Genomic DNA, 23,823 nt, shown 5'->3' on the forward strand with positions numbered 1-23,823 from the left:
GAACTCTCTAATCACTCAGCAGATATTTAATGAGTCCCCGGTCTGTGTCTGGCCCGGTGCTGGTCTCAGAGGGACACGTACGTGACCTGGTCCTGCTCCCTCCTGGGAGGGTGCAGTGGTGGGGGGCGGGGAGAAAGGAAGGAAGTTAACAAGCACTAAATACCTCAGGAGAGTTTGCTTCTCAGGGAGGTGGCAGGGTCGTCCGGCATTGAAGCCTGCAGGGATCAGCTGTCTTGTCTTTGCTGGGACAGCTGGGAGGGAGGCGAGACAGATATGGCTGGGCTGAGGCAGGCTTGGGAGCATCCAAGTCAGGTCTAAAGGCTGGTGGGTCTTTCGCACTGGAGCAGAGATAGGTGGGGGATGCAGGGATAGATGAATCGGGAAAGGGGGTTGTGGGCGGTCCCAAGGGCTGAGCTGAGGGATTTGGACTTTGCTTGTTCCTGCGAGCGGCAGGTGGTTAGTTAACACCTTCAAAATGTCAGTGGACCAGAGAACAGGGTGACCCGCCCAGCTCCTGAGCCCACCTGTCACACTGCTGGGCGGTGGGACTCAGGGGGTTCTCTCCGAGTGCTGGCCAACCTGGAGAGAGGCAGGGGAGGGTCGAGCAGCTGCCCCATGGGAAGATGCCGCAGGCCAGCAAACACGCTGGAAACCCAGGTGTGGAGGGACAGCCCCCGGGCAGCAGGACCCACCCGAGCGTGTCACCAGCGGGTCTCCGCCTGGTCTGGCAGTAGCAATCTTGCACAGTCAACATCCCTGATGTCCCAGAGGCTGAGAGGTATGCAAACCTCTTGCTGTGATGGTAGGAGAGACGCCCTCCCTTGGTGTCCTGAGTGCTAGGTGCCTCCTGGGTGTTATGCATGTGCCCTCTCTCTCTTGTTTTAGATGTTGGCACACTCTGGCTGCCCCCTCGGGTAGGCGTGGGGCTTGTTGCAGACATCTGAGTAGCTGCGACCTTCCCAGTGGCTCCAGGATGAGCGTGGCAAAGTGATGGCAGCGAGCCTGCTGCTCGGCGAATGTGCGGTCAGTGCGCACCATCATTTTACCTCCTAGGTCAAGGCTGGCCTGTCGTGGTTAACAGCGCTCAGTTTCAGTAGGGCCTTTGCTGGTCTGGGCCCTGCCGCCTCCTTCACCTGCCCAAGCCCAGTGTTTCTGTCAGTCCCCTCCCCGCCTCCTGCCTCCTGCCAGCCGGCCATCTGCTTTCTATGACTGTAATCTTGCTGTTTCCAGAATTCCATACATGTGGAGCCGCGCCGTGTCGTAATCTTTCTGTCTACATCATTTTTGGAAACTTGGTATAATGCTTTTGAAAATTCACCCATATTGTTGTCATTACCAGGAGTGTATTTCTGGGCCTGGGGGTGGTGGAGCAGGGGTTGAGTCACCGCGTGGGACACCCACATGACACATCCAAATGCCTGGATTCAAGTCCCAGCTGTGTTCCTGATTCCAGCTTCCTGCTGGTGTGTGCCCTGGGAGGCAGCAGGTGCTGGCTCGGGCGGCTGGGTCCCTGCCACCCATGTGGTGACCTGGGTTGAGTTCCTATCTCCTGGCTTCTGCCTGACCAGCTCTTGTGAGCCTTGGAGGAATGAACCAGTAGACTGGGGAGATTTCTCTCTCTCTCTCTCTCTGTCTCTGTCTCTGTCTCTGTCTCTCTCCACCTTTGAAATAAATAAGCACAAATTATTTTCAATATTACTGAGTAATTTACTATTTTATAGCTATTCTACAATATAGAGTACTTGTCTGTTCACCTCTTGACGGCCACTTAGGCTGGATAGAGTTTTGAGCTATTATGAATAAAGCTAGTGGGAACATTTGTATGTAAACTTTTGGGCAGATGTATGCTTAGATTGCTTTGGGTAAATACCTGTGCAAATGGCAGGTGTATGTTTAACTTTATAGAAATTTTCCAGCAGGGGTGGGTGTTTAGCCTGCTGATGGAGATACCGGTGAAGCAGCCTGTAGTCCATGTCAGAGTGCCTCGGTGTGAGGTCCATCTCCAGCTCCTCGGTCCAGTCTCCTGCTCATGCAGACCCTAGGAGGCAGCAGGTGATGGCTCAAGTGCTTTGGCTCCTGCCATCCCTGTGTGAGACCTGGATTGAATGTCCAGCTTCCAGCTTCAGCCCCAAGCCGGCCTTGGCCATCGTGGGTATTTGGGAAGTGACCCAGAGGATGGGAGCTATCTCTGTCTGTCTGTATCTCTCCCTCGCACAAAACAAAATGACAGCAAAACCAAAAACCAACCCTGCCAATATGTTCTCCAAAAGGCTTTGCCATTTAGCATTCTCACCAGCAACATGAGTGCCATTTGTTCCAGATCCTTGCCAACATTTGGTGTCATGTGTTTTTGAATATTTTAATCATTAATGTAGTTTTAATTTTGATTTTTCTGATATCTTTTTATGCGCTTAGTGGCAATCCATATGTTCTTTGGCAGTGTCTGTTTGAATATTTGCTAATATTTTATTTAAACTCAGCAATTATTTTTCCTAATATTTTTGAATCATGTATTTTATATATTCTGGATATAAGGTCTTTATAAGATACATGATTTACCAGTATTTTCTCCCAATCTTTGACTTCTGTTTTCTTCTAAAAAACCAAAGTTGTTAATTTTGATAAAGTACAATTTATCATTTTTTCTTTTGTAGTTCATTCTTCTAGTCTTATTTAAAAAATCATTCCTCAACCCAAGTCACTCAGGTTTTCTCCTGCTTTCCTGAAAGTTTTACAGCTGTAGCTGTCACCCTCAGGTCAAGGATCCATGCAGTTAATCTTTATGTAGGGCGCGGGATAGGGGCCGACATGCGTTTTTTTTACGTATGAATAACAGTCTTCTATACCATTTGTTGGGAGTGTTTTCCTTTTTGTACTGAATTACATTGGTTTCTTGTTCTGGACTGTCAGTTCCATTGATTTGTATGTCTATCTTAACACCAATACTCTCTTTTTTTGTTTTAAGATTCATTTATTTGAAAGGCAGAGTTTTGAGAGAGAGAGAGAGAGATCTTTCATTCACTAGCTCATTCCCTAAATGACTACAATGGCCAGAACTGGGCCAGGCTGAAGCCAGGAGCCAAGAACTTCTTCCAGGTCTCCCACATGGGTGCAGAGGCCCAAGGACTTTGCTCCTCTACTACTGCTTTCCCAGGTGCATTAGTAGGGAGTTGGATTGGAAGTAGATCAGCTGGGAAACAAACACACCCATATAGGATGCCAGTGCCATGGGCAGTGGCTTAACCCACTGCACCACAATGCCAGCCCCACCAATACTCTGTTAATTATGGTAGCTTTATAGCAAGTCGTGAAGTCCAGCAGTGTATATAATTTATTCAATGTTGTCTTTCTTTTCAAAAATGACTTTGTGTATTTTATGTCCTTTGCATTTTCACATACATTTTAGAGCTAGTTCATGAGTTTCTCTATTTTTTTTTTAAAAGAAAAAAAAAAGATGTTTATTTATTTGAAAGTCAGAGTTACAGAGAGAGAGAGAGAGAGACCTTCTATTCTCTGGTTTACTTTCTAGATGGCTGCAGTGACCAGGGCTAGGTTGGGCTAAAGCCAGGAGCCAGGAGCTTCTTCTGGATCTCCCACACAGGTACAGGGGTCCAAGGACTTGGGCCATCTTCCACTGCTTTCCCAGGCTATAGCAGAGAGCTGGATTGGAAGTGGAGCAGTTGGGACTTGAACTGGTGCCCATATGGGATGCCGGCACTGCAGGTGGAGGCTTTACCCACTACACCCCAGCACCGGCCACAGCGTTTGAGTTTTATCAGGTGATTTTAGTTCATTTATTGATATGATCCTGTGGCTTCTCATTGTTGCTCAGTTCTGATGATGAATTACATTGCTTTTCGGTTATTACACTGACCCGTGACTCTTGGATTAAATCCCACTCGGTTTTGACGTGGGACTCTTCCTTTATGTGCTGCTGGATGTGATCTGTGAAGGATTTTTGCATCTGCATTCATACAGGGCATTAGGCTGAGTGCAGTCGGTAATGTACGGGGTTTGCCATCACCTCTGCCTTCTCACTCACGGAGCCTGGGGGCTCCCCTGGGCCTGCCCCTCCTGTGGACACCCACAAGGCAGAAGCGGGAGAGCTGGCGTTTTCTGTGCTCTGCCCCTCAGGGATCGCGGCCCTGTGTTGCCTGATGAGGCTGTTGTTTCCCACCGCTTCTTCTGTTTCGTCACTGTTTTCAGCAAGAGGGTAAATCCAGTCTTTGCTCCTTCTTCTGGATCACAGGGGAAGTCCTCTGGGCACTTGCTGCATCACTGGTTTTAGCATTTTGATAGCTGTGTGGTTTTCATCATGTTTCTTTTGCGTGGGTTTGCGGAAATTCTTAAAAAAAAAAAAAAAGAAAAAACTTCATTCATTTATTTGAAAGTCAGGGAGAGAGAGAAACAGAGACAGAGGGGAATCTATCCACTGGTTCACTCTTCAGATGCCTGCAACAGCCAGGGCTGGACCAGGCTAAAGCCAGGAGACTTAAGGTCTCCCATGGAGGTGCCAGGGACCCAACCATCCCCTGCTGGCTCCCAGGGTGTGCATTAGCAGGAAGCTGGAGCCAGGCTCAGAGCCGGAACTGACGCCCAGGCTCTCCGATCTGGGCTGTGGGCTTCCCACGCAGCAACGGACACTCTGCCAAGTGCCCACTTCGGTCGGGATGCTTCTTTGTGGGTTTCTAATTTTCCACAAACTTGGAATGGTTTTTTATTCCTTCTGTCATTATGTTTGCCCTTTTCCCCTCTGGATTAGTTTATGAGAGTTGCTGTAACAAATGACGCAGACCCGGCGGGCGGCTTACACAGCAGCGCTGTTCTGTCACGTCTGGATCGTGAGGGGTGGGTCCAGGTGGAGGCAGGGCTGGCTCCCCTCTGGCCTCTCCTTCCTTGGTTTGTCTTCTCTCCGTGTCTCACTTGGTCTTCCCTCTGGGTGTGTCTGTGAACAAATGTCCTTTCCTTCCAAGGAAATCAGCCATTTCAGACTGGAGCCCATCCTAATAACATCACTTTAATCTAATTGGCCCTCGAAAGACGCTGTTTCCAATAGGGTTTTTCTGTGCCTGGTAAGTGTTTATTGGATGCTGTACATTGTGAATTTCACACTATTGAGTGCTTGTTTTTAAAAATATCCTATAGGGGCCGGTGCTGTGCATAGCAGCCTGCAGTGCCGGCATCCCATATAGGTACCTGTTCGAGTCCCCGCTGCTCCACTTCTGAACCAGATCCCTGGTATGGCTTGGGAGAACTGTAGAAGATGGTCCAAGTCCTTGGGCCCCTACACCTGCATAGGAGACCCGGAGGAAGCTCCTGGCTCCTGGCTTCGGATTGGTGCAGCTCTGGCCGTTGCAGCCAGTTGGAGAGTGAACCAGTGGATGGAAGACTTTCTCTCTCTCTCTGACTCTTCTTCTCTCTCTATAACTCTGCCTTTCAAATAAATAAATAAATAAATAAATAAATCTTTTTTTAAAAAAGTAATCACTACTGTCGCTCCCCCTCTTCGTGGAGGAGCAACACAGGACCCTGCGCTGTTCTTTTCGTCTGCTCGGCCCTCCCCGGGTTTGCTGCTGGTTCTTCCCGGGTTGGCTACTATCCCTTCCACCTCCGTGGAAGGGCAGTTCCCCCTGGCCACATTCCCCACTTCCGCGGGGGAGCAGCACACCGCCGGCCGGCTCTCTTCGGGGCTGCACGGGTTCCCTTAGATGTTCCCCATAGATGTTCCTGGTGCATGCCGTCTCTCTCCTCCTTTATAGTCCTCCTCCGCCAATCCCAACTCGGCTGAGTACGCTGCTCTCCAATCAGGAGCAAGTCCTACAGTTAATTGGTTGAACTGGAGGCAGCTGTGCGGAAGCTGTTTACTTCTCTCCCAGCGCCATATTGTGGGAGAGCAGATGCATAGAATAAGTCTTAATTCCAGTAACAGTCTAGTCCGAGCTGCTCCCCACAGATCCCCCTTTCTTTTTATTTTTTTGGCGTTGATACGCGCCTGTCTTCGGTGTCCCGCAGCACACACTCTGCTCTACTTGCTAGAGTTGCCACAGGCTCTTACAAGTCCTATCCATCAGGCAAACCGAATCCGGGTCCTCTCTTCGCCATGTTGTGAGGAGGTTTTTAGGCGCTGATGCGTGCCTGTGTTCGGTGCCCTGCAGCGCATACTCTGCTCTGCTAGAACTGCCTGCAGGTGTTTACAAAACCTATCAGGCAAACCGAATCCAAGCCTTCTCATTGCCTTATTGTGGGGGAGACTTATTAGTGTTGGTTCGTGCCTATCTTCGGTGACCTGCAGCTCATACTCTGGTCGAGCTTTGCTGGCGCTTACCGCCTTAAATCAGGCAGACCGAATCCAAGCCTCCTAATTGTTGCATTGTGGGGAAGCTTTACTGATGTTAATTCGTGCCTGTCTTCGGTGACCTGCGGCTAGCCGCCCAGGTGCTCATCGCCTCACTAATCGGGCAGACCGAATCCAAGCCTTCTAATTGGCATGTTGAGGGGAGGCCTTATTTTTCTCTATTTCTCTATCTCCGGGCATTCCTACCTCTCCCATTTCACTTCTATCTTCCAGCATTCCCATTTCTCTTTTACTTCACTTCCAAACTTCTGTTTCTCTTATCCCCGCAGCTTCCCGGCACCTCGCCGCTTCAGCCCGCGCGCCTCTCTCATCTGCGCAGCTTCCCGGCTTTGCGCGGCTCGGCTTTGCGCGCTCCGCGGTCTCCACGCTTAACCCTTTCGCGTCTGAACCACGGCCTACGCCAGCGTTCCCTATCTATTCACGCCCCGTGCTCTCTCTGCACGCGGCGGCTTCCGCGAGTAACACAGCGTAGCTTGCGTCTCCGCCACTAGGATTCAATCTAAGTTCCCCGGGCTAGCCTGGCGAATTCAACCCAGCGTACGTCTCCGCCCCACGATTTGGCTTCCCGTCCTTTGCTCCCCGGGCTAATCAGACGGATCCCAATCTGGCTTACGTCTCAGCTTCTGGTTTCAACTTTTCGCCCCCTATTCCCGGGCTAACTTGAGAATCCCAAAGTGGCTTTCGTTTCCGCCTCGGCCTGCCCCCCGCGGCTTCAATTTCCCTAACAGTTTTCTCTACCCGGTATGTTTCCCCAAGCTTTCCTCCAACAATACTCCTCCCTCATTTCTCCTGGCCTCTCCCCACAGTCCGCATCCGAGTCTGTTTGTTCTAGCTTTCACTTTCGCTTTCGACCTTAGAGATTTCTCCCAGCTTCCCCCCGTAGTCCGTATCTGAGTCTATGCCTAGGCTTTCAATAGCTTCTTCCGGCACCCTTTTCGTCCGGCTTTTCCCTAGGCTGTTTGCTAGTCTCTCTCTCCGGTATTTTCCCAATTCTTCCCGTTTCTTCCCTCCTAGGTTTCCTATCCGTCCTAAGTTTCCTATCCGTCCTAGGTTTTCTATCCGAGTCAGGTTTCCTATCCGAGTCACGGCACCATTATGTCGCTCCCCCTCTTCGTGGAGGAGCAACACAGGACCCTGCGCTGTTCTTTTCGTCTGCTCGGCCCTCCCCGGGTTTGCTGCTGGTTCTTCCCGGGTTGGCTACTATCCCTTCCACCTCCGTGGAAGGGCAGTTCCCCCTGGCCACATTCCCCACTTCCGCGGGGGAGCAGCACACCGCCGGCCGGCTCTCTTCGGGGCTGCACGGGTTCCCTTAGATGTTCCCCATAGATGTTCCTGGTGCATGCCGTCTCTCTCCTCCTTTATAGTCCTCCTCCGCCAATCCCAACTCGGCTGAGTACGCTGCTCTCCAATCAGGAGCAAGTCCTACAGTTAATTGGTTGAACTGGAGGCAGCTGTGCGGAAGCTGTTTACTTCTCTCCCAGCGCCATATTGTGGGAGAGCAGATGCATAGAATAAGTCTTAATTCCAGTAACAGTCTAGTCCGAGCTGCTCCCCACAACTACTTTAAAAAAAATTAAAATATCCTGTAAATATCAATGGGCTTTGTTCTGGGTTGCAATTAAGTCAGGTGGGGAGAGTTTGATCCTTTCAAGGCTCACTTTAAAGCTTTGTTAGGGGCTGGCGCCGCGGCTCAATAGGCTAATCCTCCACCTAGCGACACCAGCACACCGGGTTCTAGTCCTGGTTGGGGCGCTGGATTCTGTCCCGGTTGCCCCTCTTCCAGGCCAGCTCTCTGCTGTGGCCCGGGAAGACAGCGGAGGATGGCCTAAGTGCTTGGGCCCTGCACACCATGGGAGACCAGGAGAAGCACCTGGCTCCTGGCTTCAGATCGGCACAGCTCTGGCTGTTGTGGCCCTCTGGGGAGTGTACCAGCAGATGGAAGACCTCTCTCTCTCTCTCTGCCTCTCTGTAACTCTGTCTTTCAAATAAATAAATGAAAATTAAATGAAAATAAAAAAAAAAACCCACAAAGATATAAGTGGATCTCTCCACAGAATTCTGGAATATTCTCTTTCCCTATCTTCCTAACTCTTCCTTTCAAATAAATAAATCTTTAAAAAAAACCTGGGAACTTGCTTGGTATATAGATAGTAATAAGTGTTAGCTTGTTGACTGCCTTCCTGTCTGCCATGCGTTCCAACGATAACTGTCTTACTGAGCAAAGCTAATGACCGTGGGAATTAGAGGAGGTGCTCAGCAAAGCTGCCTGCAGGTGAACGAGTGTCCTTCAGGTCCAGAGGTTAAGTCCTCTTCCTTTGGGATTTCCTCTTCAGGGGCCCAGCCTCCGGCCCTCTTCCTCTCGCACTTCATGGCGGTTCACTGGGCTTCGTACTACAGGCACCATCCCCAGGCGGCTCGTCACCCCCTGCTGTCTATGTCTGGCTCCCGCTGCAGGTGTGAGGCCCTCCCCATTGCTCTTCTGTACCCAGACCAGTGCCTGGAACATAACCGGTGCTCAATATACTATTCATGAACGAATCCTTGTGGTCGCTGTACCCTGTTGCTTCGATCTTTTAACTCTACTCCATTTGTGCTTTCTCTCCCAAACTAGAGAGGAAATCCCCTGAAGGCACCTCTGTGGTCATCAGGTTGGGACTGTGATGAAGAGTGAGTCCCACATCAAAGTGTCTGGCCCAGAGTCTGATCCTCGCTGGAGGGCAGTTGCTTGCTCCTGATGTTTCATTTTATAAACATTTGCTTGCTAGGCACCAGGAAAAGAATGAAAAGGCGCGGACTCAGACAGACGTGGCATTAAGATGCTCACCGAGGCATGTCACCCGTGTAGCTAGCGAAATTGTCGTCTTTTAAGTGTTATATTTTTGTCCCAGCCCACGTCAAAGTCCAGATGGAGTGAGGGAGGGTTGGAAAGGGGGCCCCTAACCTCCAGGAGCCCTGCAGATCTCATCTCTTAAGTGGTATCGCCCATCTGCTTCAGTAGCTTCCTTAGCAACTGGACAAGTAAATCCTCATGGGGGAATGGCCAGCAGTGTTTCGGTCTTCGTCTTTCTTATTAGGTGCGGAAGCCAGGAAGGTGGTCTTTTATAAACAGTACCACGGGATTGATTCCAGGACTCCAGGAGTCTTTTATGTGAAATGGCATTTGCATATAGCCTATGCAATTCTCCCACATGCTTCAAGTCACCTCCAGAACACTTACCCTACCTAGTGCAATGCAAATGCTATGTAAATAGTTGTCATGCTGTATTGTTTAGGGAATAACGACAAAAAAAAAAAAAAAAAAGTCCACGTGCACTCCATACATAATTTACTTTTCAAATATTTCGACCTGCAGTTGGTGGAATCCATGGGGGCAGAACTTGTAGAATACAGGCTCTACAAGTAACAGGCAGCTGGACCACTGTCCCTCGGGGGTGTAGACAACAATCAGATCACAAGGGGCCATCTGTAGTGTCTGTACCCCTTCTTGAGCTGGTAGCTGCCTGATTTTCCCTGGGACCCCTCCCAGCCTCAGACTCCAATGGTTAGGGTGAGAGTGGTACTCCCTGGGTAATTATTTAGAGAATCATTCTGAGCAACATGACTCTTTTTAAAAAAATATGTAAAAATCACATTTGTTCTTGAAACTTTGATCTTCTGGACGGGTCTGTCTTTGAAGAGTTTTAAAAAAAGAATACAGAGAAAACATTTTTGTTAGACATTGTGGTTTGATTGAAAGTCTGGTGGTCAGGCCTGGGGATATGAGGAGGGTGCTCAGACATCAAATGGATTTCTTGTCTTAGATCTGTCTCAAACCAGGGCTTTTGGTTTTACTCTATTCTCATTTCTAATGCGACTCAATCTTCCCTCACTGCCAGAGTGCTCAGCGCTGATTATTAGTCAAACTCCCCGGGCAGCCAGAAGCCACACCTTGGAAACCGACACTGCGCTGACTTTGCCGACTGCAGTGGATTGAGACCAGCAGGTTGAAGGAGAAGGCTTGGTCTTGACTTTGGTCCTGAAGTGCCGAGATACAGGTCAGCGTGCGTGGGGCCAGGTCTGACATCATACAGCCCAGATTTTTCAGTCTTCATTTCAAAAACGTCCCCTTGTCCCTATCCATATCTGGTTGATCAGCTGTCCTGGGTTCGAGGTTAGAATCTAAAGTCAAAATAAAGGCACGCGGTTCACCAGCTCCATCACCTGGGTTCTTGGCTCCTCTGCCTGTCGCTCCTTTGCCTTCCAGGGTCCCTCTTGTTCTTCCAGCCTCGGGAACTCAGGCTTCTGACTTTTGGTCATTCCCACGGCAGACCGGCCCTCTTACCCTGAAGCCATTGTGGTGGATGGCAGTGCTTCTCCTCAATCTTATTGGATTCCTTAAAAAGTTATTTTGCTCTGTTTCTAACCACCCAAAGATATACACAGCTCTGGAAACGAGTAGCAGTTTCTATCCAAGCTCAGGATAGAATCCTTCCTTCCTTTCTGTTGTCTTTGTTATTTTAGTTATTAGATAGGCGGGCAGACAGAGAGCTCTCATATGCTGGTTCACTCCCCAGTGCAACAGCTGGGGCTGGGCCAGGCTAAACTGAGGAGCTGGAAACTGAACCCAGGTTTTGGATGTGGGTGGCAGGGACCCAGCTATCTGAACCATCACCCGCTGTTTTCCAAGGTGCACAGTAGCAGGGAGCTGGAATTGGGGGCGCTGCTGGGACTCACACCTAAGCTGCCCAAATGGGATGTGGGTGCTTGAGCTGCACTGGATGCATGTCCCACTTTGAGTTGACCCTTTCATCCACAGTTTCCCTACGTGGTGCACCTGCCCCTTGCACAGCCTGTGGCTTACTCTCCACCCTGTGTGGCATCACAGGTTGAACTGTGTGCCCCTTAACTTTGCATGTGCACGTCCTAATCTCCAGAACCTCAGCATGTGATCTCATTTGAAACGAGGGTGACTGAGATAGGATTAGCTAGGATAAGGTCAGACTGTGTAGGAGGGGCCTCAAAGGAGGACATTTGCACTCAGCGACTTGCGCAGAGGGAGAACGCCACATGCATGTGAAGGCAGAGGTGGGTGTGATGCATCTACAAGCAAAGGCGTGTCAAAGACTGCCAGCAGCCTGCCAGAAACCAACAGAGGGATGGAAGAGATTGGCCCCACAGCCCTCAGATGTCGCTCCCCGTCTTCGTAGAGGAGCGACACTAGACCCTGCGCTGTTCTTCTGTCTGCTCGGCCCTCCCCGGGTTTGCTGCTGGTTCTTCCCGGGTTGGCTACCGTCCCTTCCACCTCCGTGGAAGGGCAGTTCCCCCTGGCCACATTCCCCACTTCCGCAGGGGAGCGGCACACCGCCGGCCGGCTCTCTGGGGGGCTGCACAGGTGTTCCCCTTAGATGTTCCCCTTAGATGTTCCTGGTGCATGCCGTCTCTCTCCTCCTTTATAGTCCTCCTCCGCCAATCCCAACTCGGCTGCCCACACGCCGAGTACGCTGCTCTCCTCCAATCAGGAGCAAGTCCTACAGTTTATTAGCTGAACTGGAGGCAGCTGTGCGGAAGCTGTTTACTTCTCTCCCAGCGCCATATTGTGGGAGAGCAGATGCATAGAATAAGTCTTAATTCCAGTAACTCAGTCCAGTCCGGGCTGCTCCCCACACTCAGAAGGAACCAACCTACCTGACACCTTGACCTTGGATTTCCAGAAACGTGGAGACAATATAATCCTGTGCAGTACACCTCCCAATGTGTAGTACTTTGCTATGGCAGCTGGAGACCAATGCCCTTGATCTCTCCACTTCCTCTCTGGCTTCCCACTCCCTTCCTGGTCCCCCCCTCCCCCGGGCGGGCACTTCCATGATAAACCATTTGCACATGAACCCCCAACTCCAGGCCTGCATCCCAGGAACCCGTCCTAAGTCAGATGTCCCCCGGTTGGATGACCACCACCAGCCTGGACCTCTCTGAGCGATGGACCTCGATGCCCACTGCCAGCTGGAGCCCTGGATGGTACGCAGATGCTTCAGGGTCCATGCAGCAAAAGCAGACGCGTCACCTCCAAAGTCTGTTGTCCCAGTGCCACTCCCCTAAGGCGGAGGGGCACCACCACGCTTCCAGGGCTTCGTGTCCAAAGCCTGAAGTCTGCCCTTGCCCCCTGCTCTTCCCTCACCCCCTAAGATCCGAGCGTTGTCCACGGCCTCTCAGGCTTCCTCTTGGCTCCCAGGTCTGCCCTCCTCCCTCCGTTCCTGCCTGCAGCTGCCCTGGACAGACCTTCACTCGTGTTCCTTGGCTGAGTACAGGAGCCCTCTCACCCCCAGCCACCGCTCTTCTCTGCGCCTTGTGTCTGCCAGAACTTTCCCAGGACACAGTCTACCAGGGGCTCCCGACCACCGACAGCTGCAATGCCAACTCGATGGCGTGGTCAGCCCAGGCCCTGCCCCAGGGCTGCCTTCCCCACAGACCTCACTGCACCACCAGCGATCCCCCAGGGGTGCAGTGCTCGCTCCTGCCTCCTGCTCTCTCCCCCGCTGCTTTGGGTCTAGGACCCCTGGCCTCCTCATTCCGTGGGTGGATAACTATCATTCAACTCCCCAGTCTCTCTGCAAACTGACTTGCTCCCTGCAGACTCCCAGTCAATCCACACACGGACTTCCCTGGGTGCCCGGATGCCTAAGCCACATCCAGGGTGTCTCCATCACTCGGGATTGCAACCGTGTGCCCTTTCCACGACACCGGAGGGGAGGAGGCTGCCAGCAGCACAGTGAGGCAGCTGGGCAGCCCCGGGGGCCTTCCCAAGATCTGCCCTTAGTGGAGGTTACACCTCCTGCAAGAAGCCTGAATGCCATGCAGGGGCTATGCTAATGTCGTACAGGTAACCGAAGCCCTTTAGTTACCAAACCAGTGGTGTGTCCTTTGCCACCATTTTCCTGAAAACCACAGGTCCAGAGGTAACCTCATTGCCATCCGCCTCTCCTTCCCCTATTAGCATCAGGCAGACCCTGCGTGCCCTCATCTTGTGCCAAAGGAAAGGTAAACTGCCTTCCTAAGCCTCAGGGCTACAGGTGCCTTCTTGGGTTCACAAGAAAGACGAAATACAGACTGAGGAATGTGGACGTACACCCAACTTCAGGCCCATTAGACTTCTCACTTCCCATCTCTTGTCTATTATTTTATTTATTTATTCTTTCTTTTTTAATATTTATTTTATTTATTTGAAAGAATTACAGAGAGAGGTAGAGACAGAGAGACAGGTCCTCCATCTAATGGTTCACCCCCCAAATGGCTGCAACAGCTGGAGCTCAGCCAATCCAAAGCCAGGAGCCAGGAGCTTCTTCTAGGTCTCCCATGCAGGTGCAGGGGCCCAAGCACTTGGGCCATCTTCTACTGCTTTCCTAGATACATTAGCAGGGAGATGGATAGGAAGCAGAGCAGCCGGGACTTGAGCTGGTGCCCATATGGGATGCCGGTGCTACAGGCGGTGGCTTTACCTGCTATGCTACAGCACTGGCCACTTGTCTTATTATTTTAACGTAAGGGTTTCCAGCCTTAAAGCAATGAGAAGCCATCTGAAGTTTGAGTAGATCGCCAGATAATGAGTGTTCCCATCATATAAAAGGCATTTTCCTTTGTATCCTCACCAAGTTTACATTAACGTTTGTGCTCTGTGACTCTTTCACATGATAAGAGAGCATTTATTGAGCACCTACTATGTGCCATGCACTGGGTAAGTTCTTTGGGTGCAGAGGTGACTATGAATGGTGCCGCTCTACAGACGGACACGGAAGCCCTCCCCCAGAATGTGAAGTGACTGGCCAGTGGTTAGCTGTTCCCCAGCCTCCCTTCTCCCCTTCACAATAATGAGAGTTTGCTCTGCCTCTTTTGACACCTGAGGCAGATAGTAAGAGGGGCTGGAAGGTGGACAGGCCAGGAAGAAAGAGCGAGGGTGGGGCATGAGACAAGGGTAGGGGCAGTTTGCAGGAGTATGGGAGGAAGAATTTTTTTAAAGATTATTATTATTATTATTATTCATTTGAGAGATGGTTAGGGAGAGACAGAGAGAAAGGTCTTCCATTGGCTAGTTCACTCCTCAAATGGCTGCAATGACTGGAGCTGGGCTGATTCAAAGCCAGGAGCCAGAAGCTTCTTCTGGGTCATCCATGCAGGGGCCCAAGCACTTGAGCCAACTTCTTCTGCTTTCCCAGGCCATAGCAGAGAGCTGGATCAGAAGAGGAGCACTGGGGACTGGAACCCGCATCTATATGGAATGCTGACGCCACAGGTGGAGGCTTAGCCCACTATGCCACAGTGCCGGCCCCAGGAGGAGGAATTTTTGAAGCAGTAACCTGTGACCCACACATCAGGTCTGTATGTTCTACACTTCAGACTCACTCCATGAACATTGAGTCCAGTTTATTTTACAATTCTAAACCATATGCTTATGGAAAAATCATGTGCCTGTTTGCTTGGGGAATGACTCACAGACTGAGTTTGTGCCCAGCTGGTCATCAAGACCTGGTGTTTATGGCAGACTGGTTAGCAGCTTTGCAATAAATAGAGCAAGAGGAGCTGCCAAGAAATTTAAGCTCCATCCTCTGCCCTCCGTCTTTTCTATGCAAAAAGATAAATAAAAATAATTTGTTTCCAATACTTAATTCCTACAAAATAAATTATTGGTAGCTATTCTGCTGTCTGCATTCTCTGATTCCAGATCTTATTCGATCCCAAGTCTCTTTGGACTAAGATTCTCCTTTATGTCCCTAAAATGAAAGAAAGGGCAGTTGGAGCTTTGGAGGTAGCCTGTCTCTGCTCCAAGTTGAGGATTCTCCTCTCCAGGGCTATTGGCATCCCTGTGTGCTGATTTTCCTTGTTGGAATCCACTTCCAACCTCTTTGTCCAGGAGCATTCCTGCCACGCCCTCCCCAGGCTCAGACTATGTTGGTGACATCTGGAGCAGGGTCTCCCGGAGGCCATCTGCCCTCTCCTCCCATCTCTGAATTTCTGGAAGCAAATCCCTCGACTCAGCCAAACCAGGATTACTTAGTGTTTTCTTCCATTCTTCATTCTCATTTAAATACATTACAACTCCACCATCTGAGGCTTTGATTTTCTTTTAACTATACTTCAAGGCTATGCAGGATTTAAAGACTAATCTTTCTACCTCCTATTTCTATTTTGCCATGTGGATTAGGCAGACAAAGTCCATTCTTTGTCAGGAAATTGTCTTTGTAACTTTGGGGTACTCATCGCCTAAAAATATTCTTGGGATACTTATAAAGCTAAAAATGCATGCATAATATGCCCAGGAAACAGATACAGAGCCACAGAAATTTTGCACGTGAAGGAAGCCATCATGGTCTCTTACAGTACTTAAGCTTTCACTGGCCTCCCTATGGAAAACTCTCTTTTCTTTTCTATGGTTGAGAAATAGGAGTTCTTGTGAATTGTTTCTTCTGGTTTTGGTGAAAGTCCCCCAAATGATGATCAATGTCCAAATAAGCCCACAGGAAGATATCATCCACCCCAAGTTCATCGGAACATTCTTGGAGCTTTCTTTAATGAGGTCTTCTTGGAATTAAGAGTTTATTTCTCAGGGCATCATTAGACTGTTGGTTATCCATACTGGACAGACTAACCCACTATTCGATCTTCCTGGAATGTGGCATTCTGGATGTTTGGAATGCTATTTAAAAATGCATCAGTAAATGTGGTGATGTATAAATGGCCACATTTTGAGCAGGTTAATTCATAACAGATAAGACATAATTTGATCTTAAAACAGATACAGATGCTGAGATTCCTGTGTTTTTCCCCCAACGTAGGGCAGAAGCAGCAGAAAGGAAGTGCATCCAGTTAACCATCCAGCCTCTTTGTTTTCCAGGAATGTGAGGTGCGGAGACCGTGTGCTCAGCTCGTCATCATTGGTTGTTCACTCATTCATTCTGTTTCAAAAGATGTTTAATGGTCACACTGTTCTGATGGATACATGCCTGCTTGGCATGCCAGCTGATGGCCTGCTTGGTTGTGTGTTTGCTCTTAGGCTTATGCCGTGTTAAGTTCTTAAATGTTTTTGAGCAATAGCTATGCCTTATGAAAGTGTAATGGGATAATTTACGATAGCAACCAAGGTTTGCTTGGTTGTTTCTTTTCTTTTCCTTTCAAGAATTTCATTTTGTTCCCATTGCTTTCTCAACCAATTTGCAAGACTCATTCAGCCTGTGGAATTAGTCTGTGCTAGACTATGCTGCAGTAACAAATGACTGCAAACATCCCAGTGAGTTAATACACACTAGCTTATTTCTCACGTACATTGGCTGTCCATTGTGAGTCAGTGAAGGGCTCTGCTCCCTAGAGTCACTTGGGGACGTGGGCTACAGAGCTGCCATCGTCTTGTAGCCGCACCATCTGCATGCAGGCCTCCTGGGCAGCTGCAGCAGAAGAGAGCACATGGCTCAGGAGTGTAGCACGCTTAATTCCTCATCCACATTTCTTGGCCAGAACTAGTCCAGTGGCCTTGTCTTAACTGTAAGTGCTGGAGAATATGGGAATTCTGTCTCGTGGAGTGAAGGACCCAGCAAAAATGCTGAGAGAAGGGAAAGTCAACTGAGCTTCAACACAAACTGTCAGCAAACTGGCTAATGAGAATATCCTGGTGACAAAAAGGTATGGAGTTGGGGCTGGCCCTGTAGCGTAGCGGGTAAAGCTGCCACCTGCAGTGCCGGCATCCCATATGGGCACCAGCTCAAGTCCCAGTTGCTCCACTTCTGATCCATCTCTCTGCTGTGGCCAGGGAAAGCAGTAGAAGATGGCCCATGCGTGGGCCCCTGTACTCACATGGGAGACTGGAAGAAGCTCCTGGCTCCTGCCTTCAGATCAGTGCAGCTCCGGCAATTGTGGCCATCTGGAGAGTGAACCAGTGGATGGAAGACCTCTCTTCCTCTTTCTCTGTCTCTCCATCTCTGTCTCTCTCTCTGTAACTCTGCATTTTAGATAAATAAATAAATCTTAATAAAAAAAAAAAGGTATAGGGTTGCCAATGCCTGAACTTTGAGCCTCAGAAGCCATACCTAAAGAACTCAAAGCAAAAAAATAAATAAAGTCCATAAATATAGACTTGAGAGAGAGAATATGTGAAGAGTTCCATCAGTTGGTGAAAAAGAGGTGAGTCAGAGAGAAGAGAACTGAACTAGACATTGGTTTGCCTCTCTGGAAAGGCTCCCGCAGGGTGGAGAGCCGGGGCCTCGGGGTGCTTGTTAGAAACCTCAAGTAGATCTGCTAAAACTAATTAAAATTTTAAAAATACATTCTAGAGATTTGCTAAGTTGCTACTTGGGAAACTTTCAGTCAGACGCATTGATTCAAAAAACTGCAAAACAATGTGAACCTTCATAAAAAAATCAAACAACAAATTCAAACAAGTAAATTTTGAAAACTAAGAAGCTATGAACAAATTCAGAAACTGATAATAAAATACTCAACTTAACTGATTGCTACAATCAATAAACCACGATTTTCAAAGTTAAGAAACAGAAGAATTCTCAAGGAGCTTTGGTGGCGTGCAAGAGTAGGGCAGACCTGCAGTTCTTTCCCCAGGCGACGCCTAGTAACAGAGCTCTTGTAAGAGCGTGGCGTGACCACAGGCTAGTAACGGCAGCACGCCCGTGTGGGGAGTGGGAGGTCCTGGTCTCATTTCCTGAGATGGCACACAGGAAGCACCCCCCAGGTGCCGGGGATTTCTGAGGAGGCGTCAGAGGTGGACAGGGAGAGGGCCAGGGAAGCTCAAGAGGCCTTGTGTCTGGAGTAAGGAGGATGCAGAGTGTGTGGAAGGGCAGGTGGGCAGAGAGCAGTCGGCAAACAGACGCCACCGAGACACCAGCAGCAGGGAGGGCTGACGACTGCAGACCCTCAGAGCTATGCATGCGCCTCCCAGGACAAGTGACAGCCACGAGCACACAAGCCCCCTTTCAGGTTCTTGGATGTCCTCAACGTCCCTGTCTCAACGAGTGGCCTTTCCACTTGTGATCAAGCGCACCTCCACCCCCACTTCCTGTGCACGGCAGTCCCACGTCTTGGCCCCCTCCCTGTTCTCATGCACGTGCAGGATTCGCTAGCATCTGTTGATGTCCTACACACACCACCGCTGCCTCAGGCTCTTGGTCGTCCCCAGGGCCTGGACTGGCCTCATTCACCACCTTTGGGCTCAGACGAAGGACCACAGCACGGGGGGGGGGCATCTGCCTGCCTCAGTGGGTACCTGGAGGAGCCAGGGATGCACCCTAGAGGACAGTTAACTCCTCCTGGCTGGGGCACCCTTTGAAACAGACAAGTTATCTCCCCATTCCTCTTACTGACCGACTGCCCGGAAGCAGGCGTCTCTCTGTAACTTCTCTGGCGACATCTCTGCCGGCCAGGTGCCCTCTGTGTGTGTGTAAGACATTGACCTGCTCAGCAACGCTGCCACCACGCCCTGGCTCCTCGTGCTGCCTCTCCCTGCTTTCCTGCCCTGCCCCTTCCCAGCCCCTGGGTCCTCCTCCCCCAGATCCTTGTCCATTCCAGGCTCTGCCTCAGCTTTCTTCACTAGGGCACCCACACTAAGACACTGGAAGATGTCCCGTGGGCCAGGTAATTTCACTGACGGGATACCATTTCACCTTTACAACAACCTGGAACACGGAGGGCTGGACCTACCGAGGTCATACAAGAGCAAAAAGGTGGAACCCACATCTACATTTATTACAAAAAGAATTCCTGAAGATGTCCTGGGTGTGTGGGATACTGTGGTGAGCCATTCAAGAAACAGGCACTGCTGCGTGGAACTTACAGCCAGCTGGGGGGAAGTAGGTAGTAAATAGGAGAACAAGTACACAGGCAAGAGAATTTCATGATGTGTAGGTCTAGGGAGACCAGTGGGGCCATGTGACAGAGTGTGACTGGGAGAAGAGACATTGCAGAGCGTTAGGGAAGGCCTCCCCGAAGTGACGCAGGACCCAAGATGGCAGGCCACCGAGGGCCATGTTGGAGGAAGTCCTTTCCAGGCAGAGGAGAGAGTAGTCCAAACACCTACAGGCAGGGGCAGGCTAGGAGAGTTGGAGAAGGTAGACTGGTATTGTCCATGTTGTCTTTGGACTGGGGTCTGGCTTTGAACTGTGCAGGCATGGCGGTGATAGCCACGTCTGCATTGGGTGTGTATTGCTACACAACAAGTCGCTCGAGAACTGAGTGGCTGAAAGGAATAATACCCTTCCTTGTTTGCATGGTCAGGTGGGTGCGGAAGTTGGGAGTGATTTCGCTGGGCAGCTCTGGCTTGGACTCTCTCACGAGGTGCCCAGAGGAGTTACTCACATGACTGGCGATGTGGTCTCAGCAGCTGGGGGGAGCCGCGCTTCCTTTCCATCTAGGACCCCAACCCCGAAGGACTTGAGTGTCCTTACGTAAAATATGCGATAGGACAAATCTAACCTCCTATATGTATGAACCCATGAAGCCAATCAAGACAACACACACACCTATCAACCCCCACACTCCCTTGCATTCCTCTGCTCTTCTGCCCCATGCTCAGTCCTAGCTTGGTCTCCAGCAAACCACTGGGCTTCGTTCTTTCACTCTGGGTTACTTTGCATTGTCTAGAATTTTATATAAATTGAACCACACAGGATTTACTCTGTTTGGTTTGGTTTGGCTTCTTCTTTCACTAAGCATAATTACTTTAAGATTGTTCTGTGCACTGTGTATCAATAACTCATTTCTTTGTGTTTCTGAGAAGTAGTTGCATGGCATGGGTATGTCACATTTGTTTATATTCACCTGTAGATGGAGAGATCTTTCATGTATTTTCCAATTTATTCCTAAAGTAGTTCATGTGTTTGATGCCGGTGTAAATGGTGGTTTTATTTCAATTTCTGATATTCATTGCTAGTTATACAAATAGAATTTATTTTTATGTATTGATCTTGTGTACTGTAAACACTAAACTCACATATATGTTTTAGTAACTCTTTTTTTTTTTAAAGTTGACTTGTAAATTTTCCTTTTACTTGAAGTAGAGACAGAGATCGTATTGGATTTGAATTGCTAAAATAGTACTTGAAATGGTTTTAACTGCATTCGTTAGGTGATCTTGGTCTATAGTTTCTTTCTTATGAAGTCTTGGTCTGATTTTGGAACCAGAGTGATGCTGGCCTCATAAAATGAGTTGGGAAATATTTCCTCTCTTTGATTTCATGGAGGATTTTGCGTCGCGTTGGTATTGTTCTTCCTTAAATGTTTGGTAGAGTTTACCAATGAAGTCATCTGTTTCAGGAAGCTTATTTGTGAGAAGGTTTAAACTACAAATTCAATTTCTTCAGCAGATAAAGAGACATTCAGGCTATCTGTTTCTTCTTAAGTGAGCCTTATTCATTTGTATTTTTCAGAGAATTTGTCCTTTTATCTAAGTTGTTAAGTGAATTGACATCAAGTTCTTGGAAATAGATCGTTATTGCCTTTTCCATATTTGTGGAATCTGGGGCAATGTCACCTCTCCCATTCTTTTTTTTTTTTTTTTTTTTTTTTTTTTTTTTTTTAATTTTTGACAGGCAGAGTGGACAGTGAGAGAGAGAGAGACAGAGAGAGAAAGGTCTTCCTTTGCCGTTGGTTCACCCTCCAATGGCCGCCGCTGCAGCCGGCGCACCGCGCTGATCCGATGGCAGGAGCCAGGATCCAGGTGCTTTTCCTGGTCTCCCATGGGGTGCAGGGCCCAAGCACCTGGGCCATCCTCCACTGCACTCCCTGGCCATAGCAGAGAGCTGGCCTGGAAGAGGGGCAACCGGGACAGAATCCGGCGCCCCGACCGGGACTAGAACCCGGTGTGCCGGCGCCGCAAGGTGGAGGATTAGCCTATTGAGCCACGGCGCCGGCCACCTCTCCCATTCTTGATGTTGGTGCTCTGTGTCTTCTCTCAATCCGTCTAGAGATTCATCACTTCTATCGTCTTCTCAAAGCCTTTGGTTTCGTTACTTTCTTACTATTTTTGTTTTTTCTTTCATTGATCTTCTGCCATTGATTATTATTTTCCTTCTACTTTGGGCTTCAGTTGCTCTTGTTTTTTCTAGTTTCTTTCTTTTTTTTAAATTTTATTTATTTGACAGAGTTAGATAGTGAGAGAGAGATAGAGATAGAGACAGAGAGAAAGGTCTTACTTCCATTGGTTCACCCCCCAAATGGCTGCCACGGCCAGAGCTACGACGATCTGAAGCCAGGAGCCAGGTGCCTCCTCCTGGTCTCCCATGTAGGTGCAGGGCCCAAGCACTTGGGCCATCTTCCACTACCCTCCCAGGCCACAGCAGAGAGCTGGACTGGAAGAGGAGCAACTGGGACTAGAACCCAGCACCCATATGGGATGCCAGCGCCGCAAGGTGGAGGATTAACCAAGTGAGCCACAGCGCCGGCCCCTTTCTAGTTTCTTAAGACGAAACCTGAAGCCTTTCTTCTTGCCTGATGTGAATAGCGGGTGATGTAAGTTTCTTCCTAAGTATTGACTTAGCCGAACCCCACACAGGTTCGCAGAGTTCAAAATACTTCCATATTTGCCTTCTGTTTCTTCCTTGACCCATGGGCTCAGGTACGTTATGTAGTTTCCACGTCCTCGGGTTTCAGAGATCAGTGAAAGATCATCATGGTCAGAAAATGTATCCTGTATTACTTTGAACCTTTTGAATGTGTACAGACATATTTTATGGCCCAGAATATGATCTTACTGGTAAATTCCCAGTGTGCACTTAGCGTATGTATTCTGCCGTGCTCAGGTTCTATGAATGTTAGGCCAAGTTGGTTGAGAACGTTGTTCCCTCTTATATATCCATCATGACTGAGTTTCTGTCTTACTTGTTCTGTGCACTCCTGAGGAAGAGCTTTGGAAACTGTATATTTTTCACTTATTCCTTGTAGAATCAGTTTTCCTTCATGCATTTTACCTGTTATTAGATATATAAACATTTACGATAGCTGGGCCTCTGGACGAGCTGACCCCCTTATCAATGACCCCCCTATGAAATGACTTCTGTTTAAATCCCTGGTAAAACCCTTCGCTCTGAAGTGCACTCTTTCTGATATTAACCCAGCACTCACTCTGTGCCCCACATGTCCCCACTGCATGTGTTCCTTCATTTAACTTTTGCAACCACACTGCAAGCAAGGTGAAGGGAATTTGCGAAACTTGTTCAAGACCATGATTTGAGCCTATCAGGCCTACTCTAGAATTAACCTGCTTAGCCAGCACACTGATACAAGAGGCTCTATCGAGCTATTAATTTAGGATACAATGACTATAATACAGGATGTATGTTGTGCAGCATCCATATCCCATACTGGAGTACTTGGGATCAAGTCCTGCCTCCGATGCCCATCCAGCTTCCTGCTAATGCACACCCTGGGGGGCTTGGTTTCCCATCACCCACGTGGGAGATCTTAACAGAGTTCCTGGCTCCTGGCTTAGGCCTGGTCCCAGCCCTTTCTCTATTTGTCATTCTGTCTTTCAAATATATAAGCAAATAAGTCTTTAGAAAATCATTATAATACCAATAAAGATAACTGGGAAAAGTTACCTCTGCCCATGAATTCAGGGTTTTTTTTGTTTTTGCTTTTGAAGGCTCCCATCCAAGCTCGCCCTGAGCCTGGCTTGCTGTGCTAGCTCATGGAGGTCACTGCTCAGATCTCTTTGGCTGTCTGCTTCCTCAGATGAAAGTATTGGGGTCACTTTAAAAATAAAATGGATGTTTGTAAGAACATGACCTTTCTCGCTAGCTTCCATTGCTTTGATGGGTTTTTCAGTGAAGATTGCTATCCATGGACCGTGAAGTTAAACTGTTCTACCATCTGAGTTCTGCTTTTCTTTTGGAGTTTGATATGAGATTTATGGTTTTTAACTCCTCTTGCTTTTATGTTGGTTTTAGAGGAAATGTGGTATTTGTGTTATTTAGTTAACAGACTGATAGTTCTTTTAATAAAAGGAGACTAAATCAACAGATACTGAACTACCTGTTCTAGGCACTGTGTTTATGCTGTTTCCTGTCCATGAATTAGAAGGTAGGTATTCTCATCTCCATTAAAAATTATTTATTTGAGAGAGAGAGAGAGATTTTTCCATGCACTGGTTCACTCCCCAAATGCTCACAATGGCCAGTGTTGGGACAGGCTGAACCCAACGTAGGTCTCCCGTGTAGATGACAGGGAGCCAATTACTTGAGACATGACCTGTTGCCTCCAGGGTCTGCATAAGCAGGAACCAGGAGCCAGGAGCCAGAGCTAGGGAGTGAACCCAGGAATTTGGATATGGAATATTTGTGGGGCCTTAACCACTAGGCTTAAACACCTGCCCTCTTATTCCATTTGATACGTGAAGAAGCCAAGCCTCAGTTTACACAGCCAATGGATGGAAGGCAGGATCATGAAACCAGCTTTGGCTGCAGCACCCCTCACACTTCCTGCCCATCACCAGCAATGCAGCCATT

At 49.0% G+C, this 23,823-nt stretch overlaps 1 long non-coding RNA gene across 1 annotated transcript in view; it reads left to right on the forward strand.

Moving 5' to 3' along the window:
- The window catches only part of LOC138849957 (uncharacterized), a 99,998-nt gene that overhangs the window by 66,209 nt on the left and 9,966 nt on the right, over positions 1 to 23,823 (forward strand). Inside the window, exons 2-3 of the long non-coding RNA XR_011389278.1 lie at positions 10,231 to 10,389; positions 14,542 to 14,700. This is a non-coding gene — a long non-coding RNA (uncharacterized lncRNA). The remainder of the gene's footprint in view (positions 1 to 10,230; positions 10,390 to 14,541; positions 14,701 to 23,823) is intronic.

The sequence above is a fragment of the Oryctolagus cuniculus genome, chromosome 6, assembly GCF_964237555.1.
Source record: "Oryctolagus cuniculus chromosome 6, mOryCun1.1, whole genome shotgun sequence".
Lineage (NCBI taxonomy): Eukaryota > Metazoa > Chordata > Mammalia > Lagomorpha > Leporidae > Oryctolagus > Oryctolagus cuniculus.